We start from the raw sequence: 19,979 nt of genomic DNA on the forward strand, positions 1-19,979 counted from the left end.
AAATCTGCCTATAAACATAGAAAATACTTTATCATCTCTGTGGGGTAAGAATGTGAGTGATTATAAAATTAAAATTAATGATAATCAGTATGGAGGATGGCAACGAAAATCTTAGATGAAACTCCACTATCATCACAAGAAAAGTACATTTTTAATCAATTTTTAAAAAATAGGCAAGCCAATCATAAAGAAAGGAAAGATGAATCAAGTTGGGGAGCCTCGAGAGACAGTTATAAAGTCAAACTAGGGTATGAAAAGATAATTAATTCTTAACAATGGGATAAGATTGGCATCCCTTAATCTATATTGGGTATCAACATGTCTTTCGAAAGCAGGTATCTTCCTTTGGGTTGCTCTTCAAAAGAGAATTCTAATAGCTGATAGGTTCACAAAGATGGGTTTTGAAGGACCATCTAGATGCCCACATTGTGAAAATGAATCTGAAACGTCTAAACACTTGATTTATGATAGCCCCTTTGCTAAGAATTTCTGGTATTGGTTATGTAAGAAATCAAACTGGCAAACCGCATTCCTTGAAACTTATTAGAGTTTTTAAAAAGTTGGTCGAAACATGGTTGTTCTAAAGTTTATAGTAATTTATGGAAAATATCTCTTTCATACTCCTATGGGAATTATGGAAAGAAAGGAATAGAAGAATTTTCAGTAATGAAAAGATGGATCTAACATCCTTTTTTTAATAAATTGGAGGCTTGTATTATTAAGGTGGCTAACAATAATCTTAGCAACTCATATAAGGATGAAGCATCCTTTTTAGACTGGAAAGCTGATATGCGTAAAAACTGGTTTAAACCATAGTTCCAGGACTCTGCAAGTAAGAGCAAGACTTGTCGAGTCTAAGCTAGAGTCCATCAAAACAAGGCAGATTGCCTTAGGCCTTGGACCCAGCAGAATTCTAGAAGAGTGACCATGGACTCAATGAGTCCAGAGACTCTCTTGACTCGCATAATCCCAAGCTCTGGACTCTCATCGGCAGCAAAACTCATAAAGTGCAAAAATTAATAAAATAAAAGGGTTAAGTAAATTGTTTGTGCTTTGTATAACATCTATTGGAACTAAAAAGGTCATTCCATCCTTTGCTAGTGATTGTAATAGAGAGAAAAGAGTTAGAGAAGAGTATAGGGATTTTGAGAGAGAAATTAGCAAACCGATTGGCTCTCCCATATCGATTGGTAATTGTCTGTGCAACTTTGTAGCTTGCATTTAAGCATTGAGAGGAGCCAAAAGAAGCATTTGGAGGAGGCTTCTACAAACTTGCATTTCCATTGTACAAAAATTGAATGATCTTGTCTTTGTTCACTACAACCTTCGCCTTTGCCATACACAGATCTAGGGCACCAACACATCACCGATTGTATTAGCAATTGTTGATCCACATGCAGAGTGAAACATAGAGATTGTTGATCTTGTATTCACTAATGAAGACAAAGTGGGTTAATCAAGTAGATTGGTAGGCACAAGCATTAGCCATTGAAGTCAAGGAGGCTACAATGCGAGGAGACCGAGTGGAGGACCCTGAGGCTAGGAGTGATGGATCCAAGTCTAATGATGAAGATTATGTGAGTGAGGATGAGGATGAGAATGAGGATGAGGATGAGGATGCCCCTAAGGAGGTTCAGCCCAAACATAGGGAGAGACGTTGGCTCTAGAGTCTTACATGACTTATCTTAGGCGTATTTGTAGGTCATTGGCTACTATGAGCCTTAGTCTTCTATACTCTAGTTGTTATTTTGACATATGTTTTGAACTTTTGATTCCATGATTTTCATAATCCATGAATATCGTAGACATTTGACAATGACACTATGATTAACTTTATATTATGTTACTCAGTTTTTTCTTTCAAAAATTTGTTTTTATACTTATGTGATCTATGCAAAATTGTGTGTTAAGTAACTTCTATTTATCTCAATTATAGTGTATTTGATGTTAATTGACTAAAAGATGCATGAAAAAATCTTTAAATCCTAAAAAATCTTTGAATTTCATGGGTTTTTCGATTTTCCAAGTCCTTGCTGAGTTCGATCGCCAACTATGAGCTCAATTTTGACTTTTCGAGTCAAAGGCGAGTTCGAATCCCTTAACAATGGTTTAAACTAATTAATCCTCTAATGCTATAGACAAAATCCAACAACATCGCTAGGAAAGAACGTAAATGCAAACTTCCTCCCGTAGGATGGTCAGAGTTAAATTTTGATGAGACCTATTGGGTGGATATTTTGCAACCGAGAGTTTTGGGTAAATATCCAATCGCAAAATAGGATGACCAGCCACAACATGTGAGACAGTCTCTCCTACATTAAAGGGAAGGCTCTCCCTTCTCACCATTCCTTGGATCAACTCAAGGTAAGCAAGAAGTCGAGATTTTTATAAAATCGTTGTTACCAATATCCTTTCTTCTTATCTTTCAAGAAAGAATCCACTTACTCATGAAGCGAGTAATGGGCAGGGTGAATCTCTAATTACACTTCTATCAAGAGATGGAAACAATGATACCAATAAACCTTCACTAACTCAAAGGCTAGCTAAAAATGTACTAGTTTGGCTCTAAGTCCAGTCGTACTCCTATATGGAAAAGCTTTACAATTAGGGCACAAAGACTCCTAAAAGTAAGAAAAACTTAACTATTTTGCAAATTAACAAAGAAGTGTAAGCTACAGACAAAACTTCTAGCTATATATTTCCACAACTGCTCCCAGTCAAAGTTTCGGCTCCAATTGCTTCTTAAACCACTATGCTCTTTTATTGAACACACAATAATAACATAAATCAAGACAATAGGCACAAATTACACTCAAAGCTTCTAATTTGTTCTATCACAATTGCTTCCAATCAAAGCTCCGAATCCAATTGCTTCTTTTATTTACTTTTCTCCCAAATTCATACTATACAATCAAAGTTATGCTTGCACAAATGTCGCAAAGCTTTCTTGCATACAACAAAAGATGATTTTTAAAATGAGGGGGTACTCTTTTATATAGGCACAAGAGTTAAGAAAAAGATGGAGGAAAAAGTGGGAGCAACTCAACCAACTTTGACCTAGTCTAACTAAAAGAAAAAATATAGGGTTACATGCAACTGCACATGCAACTTGCATTACATCTTTTACATACACATGTAACTCGCATTGCATGTAATTACACATCTTCGTGTAATGCATCCTCTCCAACTTCAAATATGAAAGAAGATGAAAGAAGATGGAAGAGAAGGAAACGATCTTAGGGATTGTTCTAAAAGGCCTTGTCCTTGGCAATGCTATCCTGGATGATAACAAGATTGGGAGTTCCTGTATTTTGTGTCACTGCATTCACCTTGATAATAATAGTGCTACGTCTTTTGATAACCTCCGACTTTCTTTGATGAATTGTCCATTGTCATTTGAAAACTTGATGTAATTGAGCTTTTCTCATTCAAGTTGTCATGAATTCTCTTTTGTAGATTGGCACATTCTGGATTCTTTGACACTTTGAAAACCTTCTCGATGGTGTCCGGATGTAAATTCGGAACAACTTTCCATCAGCACCTTTAACTTTATTTTTTTTTGAAGTAAAGTACTTGGCACATGGGAATGCGTGCAAATGGAGATTGTTAATTTTCAAATGTAACTTAGGGTCTTCAAGACGTTATTGCATAAAAAATGATTACATATAAGTGCAACATGTAACAAGGGAGGGAAGAATGAGATGGAATGCAAAGGCAAATGGTGAACGATCTTTAACGTGTAAGTGTGAATGGAAGATGAGGTGGAAAGCATGGAAAGATGCGGAAACATGTAATTGCTCATGAAGTCGTGAATGCATATGGAGGGATGGAAATGGAAAATGGGATTACATGCATGTGTGGATGGTGAATTAGATGGAAAATATGTAATCGCATTTGTTGGATGAGATGTGAAGTGTTGTGACATGGAAGATGGAAGTGAAACACAATGATGCTTTCGCATGAAATGGAAAGTGAAGTGAAGTGAAACGTGCTCAAGTTTTTGGGAAAGAACTTGCAATTTCTTCGAAAATGGAGAAAAAACCGAAATGCAAACAAACAAAACACCAAAACAAGCATAAAACAAACACATGCCTTTGGCAAAAGACTCAAACATGCCAAGATGCAATGCACTTCAACATGCAATTTCGAATTTGGAGTTTGGGGAAATTCCAAAAGTGTGAAAATGAGAATTTTCATCATTTTTAAAGGCAAAATGCATTTTTCATGGCATATATATAGACAAGTGTGCAATAACAAGTCATAATATGCATGGAAATAGCAAGATAAGCATGAATTGATGAGCAAGTTTGAAAATGTCCACTTACTTGGAGGTTAAAGAGCTAAAATAGAAAGTTTTATAAACTTGAAGACCAATTCTTCCTCAAATCCAGATTTTCAAACAACTTATTGACTTTTTCCGTACTTGCATTTAACAAAAATTAATGGGCAATGAAGGGTCGAATTTGACATGAAAGTGCCAAATACGTGGTCTCCAAAGACAATATCATGCATTTAAAACTCAAAAAAAATCCCTCTTGATCAAAGGTATGGGCTAGAAATGCATTTTGTTGAGTCTTTTGAACAAAATCATGACTTTCTTATACAAAAATCTGAGCCGTTTTTGCTAAAACGTGGCTAAAAAATGCATGTTTTGGAGTCATTTTTGACTTGCGAATACAAAAACGATTTCCCCAAATGCATATACATGGATCAAAATGCAAAAAAGTGGCTTGAAAAAGCAATAAAGGAGATTTTAACCCCAACTTTTCAAGCATTTTAAGCAAAAACGTGATTCACAAAAGGCATGAAATGAATTCGTTTTTAACTTCCAAAGTTGAAAATGTGTATCACAATGCAATGACAAACACTTAAAATGCCAAAGTGATTTGGATTGGAGCAAAAACGTGTATTAAAAATGGATTTATTTGCTGATTTCTCCAAAAACGTGCCCTAGAATGAAGCTTTCAAAAACGTTTTTGAACTTAATAAATCCATTTTAGAAGCAAGAGAAATCATTGCAAACCAAAAACGCCTCTAATGGAACAAATCTCATGCAAATCCATTGAGAAAAACTCAAGTTATGATCAAAATCGGGTTTTTGGAGGGCAAGAGCATGTTCTTCAAAAACAGACTTTTGGAGGGTCAATGCATATACTAAAACATGTCTTTTTTCAAAATTGGACCTTTTTGGGTCACTAACATATTTTAAAACATGCATCTCTCCAAAATCGCACTTTTTGGGTGCTCTTACATATTTTAAAACATGCTCATAGGTAAAGACGGACCTTTTGAGGGAGGAAGCATATTTTAAAATGCAACTCATCTTTTAGATGTATAAGCATGAAAACTTCACTTTTGATTTAATAGCATCAAAAAGGTCCACTTATGATGGACTTTTAATGTAATAACATCTAAAAGGTTCGCTAAAGTAAACTTTATATGTAGTGACATGTAAAATGTCCACTTATGAAGACTTTAAGTCATTTAATTCACTTTAAAATATAAAAATGTTACAAAATGGGTCATAAACAATATTTATTTATCATATTTTGAAATATGACATATAAACATCATTTTAAAGTAACATTTAAATAAACATTTGATTTTTAAAACCAAAACTTAAACTGAAACTATATAATTATATAGTTATTTTAAGTGAAAAATTAAAAAGTAACTCAACTTAAAATTATGACATAAAGTGCATTATAGTCACTTTAAGTTAAATTAAAGTGAAAGTAACTTAAAAACATAACAAAAAGTGAATATAAGTTATATTTATCAAAAAGTGAAAGTAAAATTAAAAATATATCATATTTTATAATTCGTGTGGTTGCACCAAAAAGTTCCACTTTTGAAGCACTAAAATGAGCATAACTCTTGACTGACAACTCCGATTGACCTTTAGGTTAGACCGAATTGAAGGGAAAAACGAAAAGCATGACATGAGAAAAATCAAAGGACTAAAAACTAACAAACACAAACTCAAAAGCAAAGAATGAACGATGAAAGCTTCAAAAATCAAGCAAAGGCTCAATAAAAAACAAAACAAAAAAGATTGGACGAAGGCCTTCAGTAAAAGGATTCATTATATCAATTGGTACTAATTGGTTGATCAATACTAACCAATTAAATAATGAATTAAACTCAAAGAAATGCGAAACTAAGTTGAAAAAGTTTCGTACTCTTACCTGCATCTTAAAGTGACAAATACAGGACAACAAGACCTCTAGAGGTGATCCAAGTCCAGTAGGCTTAGGATGTATTATTCATTCAGATAAAAAATCATGCCAAATTAAACACGCCAAACCTTTAGGAGTAATGTTTAATAACTTAGCCAAATTAGAGACCCTAATAAAAGGCTTGACTCTAAGTAGAGAGATGGGTGTTTACAAGTTAGTTATCGAAGGAGACTCACAAATTATCCCAAATGCATTAAGAAAAAAGAAGACTCCAAATTGGATCCTTAATTCAAAACTTGAATATGCCCTAAATATCATTGATCAATTCGAAGAAACAATCATAAAACATACCTGTAGGGAAGGTAATAGAGAAACAAATAATCTCGCTAACAAAGAAGCAAATGGAGAAGAGATTCTTATAAGAAAAGCTAATATGATAAGTATATGTTAGATGCATGTTCTTAGAGAAAACTTGGTTTAGAACTCTTACAATCAAAATAAACATGTTAATTTCTTTTCATAGGTTTTGTATGTCTATGTGCAAGCTGTATGATTGATCAATTTAGTTGATATCATGAAAGTTTAATGTTATTAACTGACCGTATTCTAAACTTTTCCTTATATACTATTTCATTTTAAAATTAAGGGTAGATGAGTTCCATTTTTTGTTCTAACAAAACTTGATCGTAGCCAAGTTTAATTTTCAGGTTATATTCGCAAGAAATTACCAAGAGTAAAGCTATAAATTTGGAAATAAAAAGCAGGCTCTAAAAGTGGTTAAATTTCTCTGAGATATTTATGTAAGGGCTACACCAAGGATACCTATCCATCTCTGACCTTTGGTTCCCAATTGAGATGGTTTTCTTAATCTTAATCTGAACACAATCTTGGGCCTCGGGGCCTTTTACCTATCAAAAAAAATTAAAAATGTTTCAAGATGTTTGCATGACACTGCAAAATTGATTAGACATGTTGGTGTGCAATATAATTGCCTTAAAGGCCAAATCAACAACTAGAGAATTTGAGGCCGCCATATTTTTATTTTATTTTTGTGCAGTCGCCATTGTTATAATGATTTTATATCAAATTTGGAAAATATGGACCATCAATGTAAAGAAAATAATGTTCTTGCTAAGTTACCATATTCATTTTGCACAAGCCAAAGTCGAAATTCGAATCACATTCCATCCAAATTTGTTTTTGGTTCGACAAATTTGCTAAAAACTCGATATTTCAAACCCTAGCTGCATTTGTAAGGAATTTCCCCCAACTTTTCAAAATTACCGATGAGCCAGGACAAAACTTTTCCAACATGAGAGCAAATTTGGGGGAAAACCCCAAATTCCATTGACTTTCATAAAGTACTTTTTGGATTTTTTAGTCTATTTGGCCTCCCTAGACCTAAAATGACAAACTCTTTGGTATGTTTGTAGTGGCAGCGACAGTTTTACAAAGGCAATGATTTGTATATGCATGTATTCAAACTTCCCTTTGGTTTTTGGTTTCCCTTTGCTTGCGTTCTCACTTCAAGGTTGGGTAACAACTGTTGACTGTAGGAAGCAATTCATTTTCTGGGTCTGTAAATCTGAGGCAGCCTTTCTTCTGAAAATTACAGATTCCTTGCTAATGTCAAAAGTTGTTAGTGCTTGGTAGCCCGAAAATGTCAATTACATCCTAGACATTTCATAGTTATTTATCAGTTCATTATCGAAAGGAAAGATATCAAACATATCGGAACTTGGTTGACGTGATGTCCAATACTGATATCATAGTAGTGATAAGAAGGCTTTTAAATATATTTATTATGGGAAAGGATCTAATTGTTTAAGACATTCTAATAATCATTTAACAATATTTTACTAATTGTTTAAAAATTTTAAACATAAAAAATTTTTAAAAGAAAATTACGTATATATAAAACAAAAAAATTGTTGTGCAAACGAACCCAAAATGAATCTGAACTCAACTCAAAAAAAATATTTGGACAAATTTTGAACCAAAATCTCAAACCTACATCCACCCCAGACTCCAAATCGACAACTTAGTGTTTATGATCCGAATTGGATCATAAAATATGAACACAATGTATTAAATTGCTATTCTCAAAAGTTATGAAATTTAACTTGTAAAAACCTTCCTAGTGAACATTCACATTGAGTTTAAACCAAAGATGAGAACAAACAATGAAAGTGGTCTACAAGGGTAGGGCTATATATCAAGTGATCCAAAGGGCCTCAATGTGAATCTCAGTTCACGAAAGTTCTGTAAAAACAATTTAGTTCCATGAATGGTAGAAGAATCACCAATTCAAGTGTTGGTATAAAGCCGCTCATTTATATAGATGGCTAGTGTGTAACCATAAGCCTTTTAAGGGTGATCTCAAACTTGGTATGGTGGTTATACTCTGGGCACTTGCATACTGCATCAACTTTTTTGGGGGGGAACTTCATAATGTGGCAATTTTCTACCATAACAAAGAATGGTTTGAGTAACAACAGTGGATAGTGTGTCTTCCCTCTCTAGCTCATGCCACTTTTAAGCCCCACAGGATTATGGTAACGAACCTGGTTGAGTAATATTTTGAATGCTAGGGTCTATATAAGCTTAGGAGCTGGAGTATGATGTAGAGGTACTTTGAGTAAGTTGCACATGTCATAGATGTTAGGGAATGTTCATCTATTGAATGTTGATGAAGGATTCAAGAAGGACTTAAGGCCTAAACATGTAATAGGTTATAGAGATAGTCCAATGAGGAGCTCCATTATTCGTGGGATTTTCTCCTTGTTTGGATGTCTGCATTTACTATTGTTTGCATTTGCTGCTCTTGTTCACAAGCTATATACTTCCTTTTAGTAAAATACACTTGACGATGCAAATTCAAAGGCATAGGGACAGATTTTTTCTTCAATTGCATAAAGAATAACAATTCACTCAATGAACATAAGTTTTAAATTTAAAAAAATTGACTTATGAACAAAATAATGAAAAATCCATACTATTTAGTAATTATAGATAAGTTCTCTAAGAGATCTTAGAGAATATCAAATCATCTGAAAATGTTTCAAATATAGAGTGCATCAATTTAGAGAGCTTCTATTTTCTTATCAATTCTTTAATTTCAATATAACATATGGTGGAAAATCAACTCCATAGCAGTGATATAGTTATTTAAAATTGCTTCTAGAAACTATTGCAAAAACGTTTTTTGGATTAATATTCTGGATCACATTCTTGTTGATTCCCCTAAAAATTTTCATTATCACACCTCTTTCCATTAGTCTCTTATCAATTAACCTTCAAATTTTATTTGCATCATCACCAAGTTAACTTTACTCCCTCCTAGTTGCTTTGCGAAAAATTTGTTGATCATGGTCTTTTCTTCTATTTAATTATAGAAAAGGGTAAATTAAAGATGATCACAAAAAAATGCACCTAAGAAAACAATGGCATTCAAAAGATAGATAGAGAAGAAATAAATGTTGAGTATAATGGAGAAGGAGAATGACAATTGTCAAAGGAAAAAGGGTCCACCTTCCATCTAGAAATATTATCAAGATCTTCAGATAATTATGAATATAAAAGCTTCATTGAAAAACAACCAAAGAGGGTAAAGTAACTAGGAAAACATACTCAAGATAGCTAACCGTTTATAAGTTGTCATGCAGGCACATTTTTCGACTGTTTATACCACCTTAAAGCTCTCTTGAAACATTAGAAGTATGCAATGATGTAAACGGTTTCAAATTAAGTGAAGCACTCTTTTTGGCTAACAAATCCTAGTCAAAATCCTTCCTTACTCAAAACAAATAGCAAAGAGACTTCAAATCTCTACCATCAAAGACTGCAAAAGTGTTGAGGATCCATGCCTTACTAAATGGGATAAAAAATAGTTTTAAGGTGTCATTTTGTGTAATGTCCTCTTCTCAAGCCTAATTAGCAAATGTGATTGTTATCCTATTTCAGAGTTCTTGCAAGCCAACCTAACGGTGGTTAGGGGGCCAAAGATCTTGGAAAGCTTGCTTTCAGTTGTTCTTAGTAGCGTTGAGCCTAGTTAATGTTTGGGATTTGCAATGATGATTTCTGAAGCATGCTTAGTCTCTTGGGTTGGTCTCCACATTTTTTTGAGAACATGCCTATTTTTAGTAAATCCCTAAATTGATGTTGATCTTCATATCACTCCCTTAATTTCATCTTGACAAGTTCTATTTTGGTTCTCAATTCTCCAACAATGCTTTATCAAACATGGATAGGAGTATTTTTTAATTATACTCTTGGATAACAATTCAAGTATTTTAGTATTTCATTTTACTATTATAATTGGTATAAAGTAGCATCATGTTCCCTAAAAGTAGATACAGAAGGAAAGGGCTAACACTTAAGTCATTTTATTAAAAAAATAGTGTTTTGGCAAGCAATTAATTCAATGAATTTTTAAATTGGCCTTTTCCTCTCTTGCCCTATAAAAGACTAAGTTATCAATTCATGTTCAGGTATAGGTTTGGGTATGATAACCTAGTTCTTGGGTTCATGAATTTCTTTAATTATGGTTTGTATGGGTTAGTGTGTGTATATATATATATATGCAATATATAGAGAAAAAGAGAAATATATATAATTGTAAGACTAAATCATTTTATAGTATGACTTCATGATGCTTGATAAACATTAAACATTTAAATACCTAATCATTGTGATATTGCTATCAAGATTCAACTGTGTAGTTTTTTGTGTCATGTCCCCAAATTTTAATTTAATAATTTAATTTAATTAATTAATTAATTGGTCCCAAAATCTAAATAATATGATAAAAGGACCTTTAATTGGTTACTTTAATTAATAAATATGGGGCCCAGTTAATAATGTTTGAATTTGTGGTTCCGATTGAATTAGTATATTTTGTACGCATTTTTATTTGTATTGTTTCTATAGGTCTTGCCATTGGCTATCATTGTAAACCTTAAGGAGTTCCTCCAAAGGGTATTTAAGCACAGTTATAGGTAGTTGTTTTGTATGTGCTTGGGATTACTATTGTACTGCAAATTTCTCTTGAAGTTTTGTAATGTTCGCCATTTCAGAAGTGGAAGATCTTCCCTATTTGGCTATTCCAATTTCGGTGGGATTCAACCCTCACTCCATTCCAATCCTATATTACTTTGCTCAGTTTCGTCATTTCGGAAGTGGAAGATCTTCCCTATTTGGCTATTTCGATTTCGGTGGGATTCAACCTGTTGGCTCCTGATCTAACAGTGTTTAAACAACCAAGTATGCAAGGCAAGAATGCATCTATGAGCAGCTATCACCAATAATGGACACACTTCACCAAGAACCTGGGCCAACTATAAGGCTACACTCCTTCTGCACTTTAGGCTCTGCAAAACCTAGGCGGGTATACCTATAGATTCTTTATATGGTACCAATTATCAAAGCATACACTGAATCTAATATAGAGCAGATAAAAACCCCTAAATCTTCTATACTTAACCAGGAATCACAAGCATGAAATAGCTAAGAACATAACTCATGAAACTAGCAAGCTAAGTGTGGGTTAACATTGAATAGCTTTCAACATAAAAGGGAAAATTGATTTAATATGTTGATAACAGCAAGACCCAAGTATGAGCAACAGAACCTAATGATCCTATCTCTGACCAATGCCTTATCTATTGGGTAATTAAATGAATTACAACAGTACATCTTCTGGAAACCTCTGACATAATTCCTACATCAAGATCCGTGATCTATCTTTCACCTTGTGAACAGACATCTGCTTCAGATTTGAATCTCATACTCAGACAATCCTTTCATGAAATCAGTAAACCTTGTGATAAACACCAAGCAATTACATGGCTCTTTGTTCCATAAGAAAGATATTTCAATCACATACATCACTAAATGAGATGCAACCTAATCTATGATCTTTGATCACAAACTAGAAAAGATTACAGATCCACAAACAAGAGACAAGAATCAAACTAAATTTGAAACCATTGCTGCTCTTTATTTGCTTTCCTTGAAACCAAATACATGAAATGTACAGAAATTAACTCATAAAATCCCCTAATAGACCAGAACTATCTGCATAAAACATAAAATGTTGTTCAATACAACAAAGAAATGTTGGGTGTGTGGTTTTCACAGCCTAAGCAGAGCTCCAAGAACTGAAAATGAAAAACCAACCAACAACCTTTTTTCAAAGAAGAAGAAAGAATAAATATGGAGAAGACAATTCCTAGATTTAATTTGCAATTGACATGTGTCCCTTTAGAAATCCTTCCCAAGAAGATCAAAAACCTCTTTCTAACTTCTTCTAACCGAAAATCAAATCCCCATCATTTCACCTCTCAAAGGCATCAAAATATCTCAGAAATCTGATGATGAAAAGATGTAACTGATTTTGGTCACCAATGCCTGAAAAACACAAATTGACTTACAGCACGAACTAATGAACACTTGTGCAAAAAACCAACCTCGTATTTGGAAAGTTCGTCTCGTCTTGGTTCCAATGGTATATTGGAATGCCCATTTTGGTTAAAAATCGCCCCTAATATAGCCTTTTGAAGTTCTGAGTCCCATTCACAGGTTTGCATTATTTTTGCAAAAAATTTAAACTTTCATTAAAGTTTAAACTAAATAAAGTTTAGACATTATTTAAAATGTCTGACCTGCACGTTTGGAGGAAAATCTTTAAAATTTAATTTTTTTAAACTTTTGAATTTTCCCTCACAAGTTCCATCCAGGTCAAACTTGGTTTGACCATGCTTGACACGTGTCGTCTTTTGATTGGCTCAGACCTGAGCAGCACCACGTGTCACATTCTGAATGGACATCCTCATCAGCGCCACGTGTTGTCTTCTCGCTACTTCGTCGTGTTATTTTCCCTGCATCTTTCTTATAGCGAGTTAACAAGAACCCTCAGATCTGCCACGTGGCATGATCTGGTGCGTCTCTAAACCTTCTCACCATATCACCATCTCCTGTACCCGCTACCACGTGTCATAATTGCATTAATCCTCGCCATGTCGCTATGGTAACTTTCGTGCAACTTTCGCTTAGCGAGATAGCGAGGACCGCCGGATCGAGACACGTGTCAGCATCTCGTTCACTATCTGGATCTTACCATACCACCTCCTATTCGCTACCACTTGGCACGATCTAATTCATTGTTGCTCCTGCAAGCGGGACCCACATTGACTTATTATCCCCTCACCAAATTTTGGAGTTTTCCGGCAAATCGCTACCTCGCTAGCCGGATTTTTTGAAATTTCCCGGCTAGCGAAGTAGCAAGTCACCGAATTTTTAAATTTCTCGACAACCTCATATTTGTTGACGTCACCAACTTTTTACCTGCCACTTTGTTCAAAATTTGTGCTTTTTCGCCTCCGACTAACGTCATCGGTGGGACCCGTCCATGGGCGCTGCCTTTCCAAAAGGCATCTTCCTTAAGGCATTTTACTCTGTGTGATTTTGTATTTAAAGGATCAAAAAGACCCTCCCACGGGTAATGTGGGATAATGGACTTTGGCTTATTCCACGCTAAAGTCGTCCCTTGCTGCTTGCATCTCACTGTGATCTTTAGTTTTTTAGAATGCCTCTTTTTAATGGCACTCACTGTTATTCCAAGCGACTTCCCTTCTTATACCACCCACGTTGGATGTTCTCTGCCTACGACCCGGTCTTCATATCATTCCGACTGACCTATATGGATTTGTTGTGCGGGCATTGATCGGGCAACGAGCTGATCCAATCATCCACCTGAGGCCCCTTCTATGCCACCCCTGCATGCTGACTGAATAGCTTCCTCGTTTCTTTGAGCCTAAGGGCTCACTCCTATAATGGATAGTATAGGGAGCTTACCGTCAAGTTTATGAACTGGATGAACTGGAATACCTCCTCCCTTACCAGCGTGCCTAGCTCCATGTCTGCCACTGAAGATCTTTGTTAGCAGTAGACTATACCATCTACCCATGTTGTCCCCTGCCACACATGGATGTTTTGATGCATTTTGCTATTTCCTCCAATGTGTGAAGTGAGCTTCCCTTTTATTGCATTGCTTCTCTACAGCAAACGTGGGTGCTTCATTTTACGTACTGCGGCTTTGAATTTAGCAGTTACTTCCTAGATGATGTGGTCTCTTGCTACATTTCAGCGCCTTTTATATGGCATGGAAATCTGCTCAAAAACTCTCCCCTGCATATGCTTCATTACCAACATGGGACTCCCTTTCATATGCGTAAAATTCCAATTAAAAGGCGTGAGCTGTTTTTATTTATTTATATGCTCTATTCTTCTATCCACTACCCTCTCATTTGCATTGATGCGTGAGCTGCTTCTATTTCCTTTCTTTCAATGGCGCCTCCATCAATCATCGCTAAAGCAGCTAATGGTTTCAGTTTCAGTAATTCTCCGATTTTAGCTTTTCTTTCTCCAATCTCAACAACATCGACTGGATCATTGTAACCAAAAGCTCCTTCAACTTCTGTGTTTGCAAGAGATGGATCCTCCCATGTTTGTGGAAGCAATCCATAATTCCAATTTATGTTATATAGGTAGTGACGAAGCTTGCCCTTTTTAGTGTCTTGTTTGATTGGTGTGTATGGATCATCAGTTGCCACTTCCATCTTTGCACTTGACTCTTTTGGTATTTCAGCTATATAGTTGAAAATATAGATAATATAACAATTTAAAATGCACACAAATTTTCATAAAATTTGTGTTTCCTGGAAGATGACAACCGTGTTTATTTGCCTTGTACTCACTAACTCTTCCATGCAGAGAATAATACAAATGAGCATGAATATTACACGGGATGTCTAGATTCTTTAACCAATTTACTATGCCAGGGTAGTATGTGGGCAGTTACCAATAGAGTCACAGCCAAGGATGTCTCTGTATTCTCTTGTGATCCAAAAACTATCATATACTTTTCCCTCTGAGCCCCTTTTTTACACTCAAACATCAATGAAGAATGGTTAAAAGTTGTTAGCTTCACAAAACCAAAAACTTGACCTTAAAAAATGCTCCAAGAGGTTTCTGAAGTGGTGTAATCAGAAATATGACTTCCTCCACTGCCTACTAAGACATGAATTATTGCATTGAAAGTGCTCGAATAATGTGTCTTTTCTTCGCTAATACAAAAACTTTCATACACAGGGCATGATCGTTCATGGTTATGAACATGACCAAAGAAAGCAATGTCAACCTGATATTTCTGCCAAAGTTCTTGGTATGTTTCTCTTTCCATCAGCTCTTCAAATACTCCATGCAAGGCGAGCCATGAATTTGATGAGTAACCAAGAACTCAAAAATGAGCCATGGTTGTTTTTGTCCATCTACTAATGCTAAGCATTTCTCAATAAATTCATATTGCTTGATTCCCTTTTGTCAGTCAAGTTTTGAATCCACATTGTAGAAATGAAACATGCCGAGAACTATGGAATACCATATCTTAGCATCATTGTTTGTTGGCACATAAAATGTGGTTTTAGCTAGTATCCCACACTCTACTCTATACTAACTGTGAATAACTTTTCAATTTAAAAAGAATCCTCTTATTTGCCTCGAAACCTGTCAATCCGGGCTGAAATAGTCGAGGCCCCAAAGTGGGTCCGGCTAAAAAAAATTTCGTTTTCGAACAATTGAACCTTCAAACTAATCTATTCATCATCTGATACTGACTGGAATCAAATCCAACTGCTAAACAATCAATTTGAAGCCCACTTTTCCACTGATCTGCAAACTGTGAATTTCATATCAAGAGGTCCGTTGACTGGCCTTAAAAACTGACCAAATCACCCGACCAGGCTTTGAAAACTGGGGCACTGATTCTCTGTTCCACACACTTCTATCCCATCGAATCTCATCTCATGACGAATTCAGAGTCAAAAGATATTGACCGTCAAATTTGCCTCCTCAAAATTACCTACAAGTAAACACATTAGAAAACAATAAATTGGGTTTGGATTTGGCTTTGAAAACTGGGCAAACTGATACTTGGGGAAACGAAAACTGGAGCGATGGTTCTTTGTCACGAGGTGAGTATAAATCTGAGATTTGGGCTTATGACGAATCACGGGACGCATTTGGCGAACAGTCAAAGTGGGCTACTTGGATTTGCAAACTGGGAACAATGACTGAAAAGCAATTTTTGCAAATGGAATTGACCTAGAAAAGTGTGCATACGGATTCGTCAAGACTTAAAAACTGGCACACTTGGAATATTTTCAGAGGACAATACAAGGGTACAATCCATTTGACTTTACCAATCATCGGTCTCAAGTTATGACGTCATGACCAAAGGTACCAATCAATCTGCCAATGCTGACACCAGTAAAACTTTAGAAATTGAGTTTGGAATCGCGCTTGAAAACTGATCAAACGGATTCGTCATAAACTAAAATTTGAAACATAACAAGTCCCTAACGTTTACAACGCAACGCAAAAGGAATTTCAACATTTTGGTACTGGGTCAAAATTATTAATCATCAAACAGGGCTTCCCAGAATTCAGAAACAATTGCAAAAGCATGAAAACAGTAACTGACCAACTTTGAGGGGTTCGAAACCTAATCTAACAGACTCGAAACGACTTGAAATTTGAAACATAGGTTCTTGGATACGGACACTAAACACTCCCAAAGTGGCAAGTCGTGACACATTTCTAGGTGCGAGATATTCAGTTGCAAACAAGGCCTTTTGTCGCTGTTTGACATGGGGTAAAAATGCAGATTTGAAACTAGCTCAAAACGAGACTTCACAAAATGGTTCGGAATGTCAATTTATCATTATGAAATGCTTAGGCATGCTGAATGAAAGGTGCTAAAAGCATTGAACACCTCTTAGGCCTCAAATAGGCAGCTGGGTAGAAATGCACTTTAAAAGCGTTTAAGGGCTTGATTTTTTCAATGGTTCTCAAAATTGACCATGCAATTTTTAGTCCCAACACAACCCTCACCCAATACCGATCCTGTATTACTTCGCTCGGATCTAGCAAGTTCGAGCATCATCTATAAAAATTCTTGTTCCATTTTGGCAGATCTCTTGCAAACATCCTCTGTGTCTGATAAACTGTTATTATTGGTGGAATCATTGTGATTGCAAATATATATATAACTATGCACTTAGTCAAGTATTGGAAAACTCGTGGTGTGACAACTCCAGACCGAACGTCTCCTCTTGTCGGCATCATACGCCCTTCCGCCATCTCTATCCTCACTATACGACATATCAATATCATTGTACTGGCCCCAATCCTTGTTCTCCCACCATAAAGGTATTTTGTTCACTTGACACACACCCCACGGCCAGTCTTGGCTATTGTACGACCATCTAGTGAACACCGTACGAACTACCTTCACACTTGTCGTACAACCTATTACCATTGTCGATGAAACATTATCTGCCTCCCCGACTACTTACGGTCAATCCTACACATCCTCCACCGTATAACGTGTTGGGTGGATATTTTGCAACTGACAGTTTTTTGAGAAAAAATCCAATCGCAAAATAGGATGACCTGCCACAGTGTGTGAGACAGAGTCTCTCCTACCTTAAAGGGAAGGCGGCTCCCCCTTCTCACCCTTCCTTGGACCAACACAAGGTAAGCAAGAAGTCGAGAGCTTTTATAAAATGGGTGTTACCAATATCCTTTCTTCTTATCTTTCAAGAAAGAATCCACTTACTCGTAGAGCGAGTAATGGGCAAGGTGAATCTCTAACTGCACTTCTATCAAGAGCTGGAAACAGTGATACCGTTAAACCTTCACTAACTCAAAGGATAGTTGAAAATATACCGGTTTGGCTCTAAGTCCGATTATACTTCTATATGGAAAAGCTTTACAATTATGGCACAAAGACTCGTAAAAGTAAAAATAAATTTACTATTTTGCAAATTAAGAAAGAAGTATAAGCTACAGACAAAGCTTCTAGCTATAAACTTCCACATTTGCTCCTAGTCAAAGCTCTGGCTCCAATTGCTTCTTAACTCTTTTATATTCAATTCACAAGATAAAATTACCAAGAACACAAGATAACACGAATCAAAGATAACTTAGATGAATTATAGACAAAGCTTATAACTCACACAAGTAACAATCTCACTTACTTAAAGTCAAGTCTCAAATGCTCCTTTGTATTCACTCTCTCAAAACAGTGCTACACTAAGTTAGTTTTGCTAGCACAATTTCTCTAGAGCTCTCTTGCATAAAGATAAAGATGATTTTTACAAAGAGGGGGCACTCCTTTATATAGGCATAGGAGTTGAGAAAAAGGTGGAGGAAAAAGTGGGAGCAACTCAACCAACTTTGACCTAGTCTAACCAAAAGAGAAAATATAAGGTTACATGCAATTGCACATACAACTCGCATTATATGTAGTTACATTTTTTTATTCAATGCATTCTCTCCAACTACAAATATGAAAGAAGAAGAAAGAAGTGGGAAGAGAAGGAAACAATCCTAGGAATTGTTCTAAAGGGCCTTGTACTTGACGATACAATCCTGAATAATCACAGGATCGAAAGTTCCTGTACTTTTTACCACTGCATTCACCTTGATAACCATGGTGTTGCATCTTTGATTAGCTCTGACTTTGATGAATTGTTCGTTGTCATTTGAAAACTTCATGTGATCCAAATTTTCTCGCTCAAGTTGTCATGAATTCTCCTTTGTAGATTAGCACAAACTGGAGTCTCTGACACTTTGAAAACCTTCTTGATGATGTCTGGATGTAAACTCGGAATAAATTTCCATCTGCAACTTTAACTCTTTTTTTTTAAGCAAAATGCTTGGAAGGATGGAAATGCTTTGAAACATGAAAGTAGAACGAATGGGAATGCGTGCAAATGAAGATTGCTGATTTTCAAATGTGACTTAGGGTTTTCAAGGCGTTATTGCATAAAGAAATGATTACATGTAAGTGTAACATGTAACAAGGAATAAAGGATGAGATGTGATGCAAAGGCGGATGGAAGAATGAGCTTTTACATGTAAGTGCGAATGGAAGATGAGGTGCAAAGCATGGAAAGATTCAGAAACATGTATTTGCTCATGGAAGCACGAATGCATATGGAGAGACGGAAAACATGTAATCGCATTTGTTAGATGAGATGCAAAGTGTTGTGACATGGAAGATGGAAGTGAAACGTGATAATGCTTTCTCATGAAGTGAAACAACAAGAAGTTCTTGGGAAAGAAGTAACTTCTCCAAAGTGGACAAAACCTACAAGCAAGCACAAAACACAAAAAAAGTGACTCAAACATGTCAAGATGCAATGCACTTTAACATACGAATTCGAATTTGGAAATTGGAGAAAAACCAAAAACAAGAAAATGAACAATTTTTTCATTTTTAAAGAAAAGGTGCATTTTCCAAGCATTGATTTCAACAAGTGGCAATCATCAAGCAATAATGTGCATGGAAATAGCAAAATAAGCATGAATTGATGAGCAAGTTTGAAAATGTCCACTTACTTGGAGGTTAAAGAGCCAAAATAGCAAGTTGTATAGACTTGAAAACCAATTCTCCCTGAAATCTGGATTTTCAAACAACTTTTTGACTTTTTCCGCACTTGCATGTAATGGACATTCAATGGTCGAATTTGAAATGAGAAGGCCAAAAACGTGGTCTCCAAAGACAAGAGCACACATTAAAACTCAAAAACAACCCCTCTTGATCCAAATGTACGGGTTGAAATGCCATTTTTTAAATTTTTTGAACAAAAACATGACTTTTTTATGCAAAAATCTGGGCCGTTTTTGCAAAAACGTGGCCAAAAAATGTATGTTTTGAGTCATTTTTTACTTGTG

At 35.6% G+C, this 19,979-nt stretch overlaps 1 protein-coding gene and 1 pseudogene across 3 annotated transcripts in view; both read right to left on the bottom strand.

Annotated features, from left to right (window-relative positions):
- Positions 1-19,979, bottom strand: part of LOC149552870 (uncharacterized) — a 211,737-nt gene that overhangs the window by 26,428 nt on the left and 165,330 nt on the right. The window lies entirely within an intron of this gene.
- On the bottom strand, positions 15,011-17,556 carry LOC149552871 (nucleotide pyrophosphatase/phosphodiesterase pseudogene; annotated as a pseudogene).

This window comes from Cupressus sempervirens, chromosome 6, assembly GCF_028749045.1.
Source record: "Cupressus sempervirens isolate cs-2001-9-10 chromosome 6, ASM2874904v1, whole genome shotgun sequence".
NCBI classification, from domain to species: Eukaryota; Viridiplantae; Streptophyta; class Pinopsida; order Cupressales; family Cupressaceae; genus Cupressus; species Cupressus sempervirens.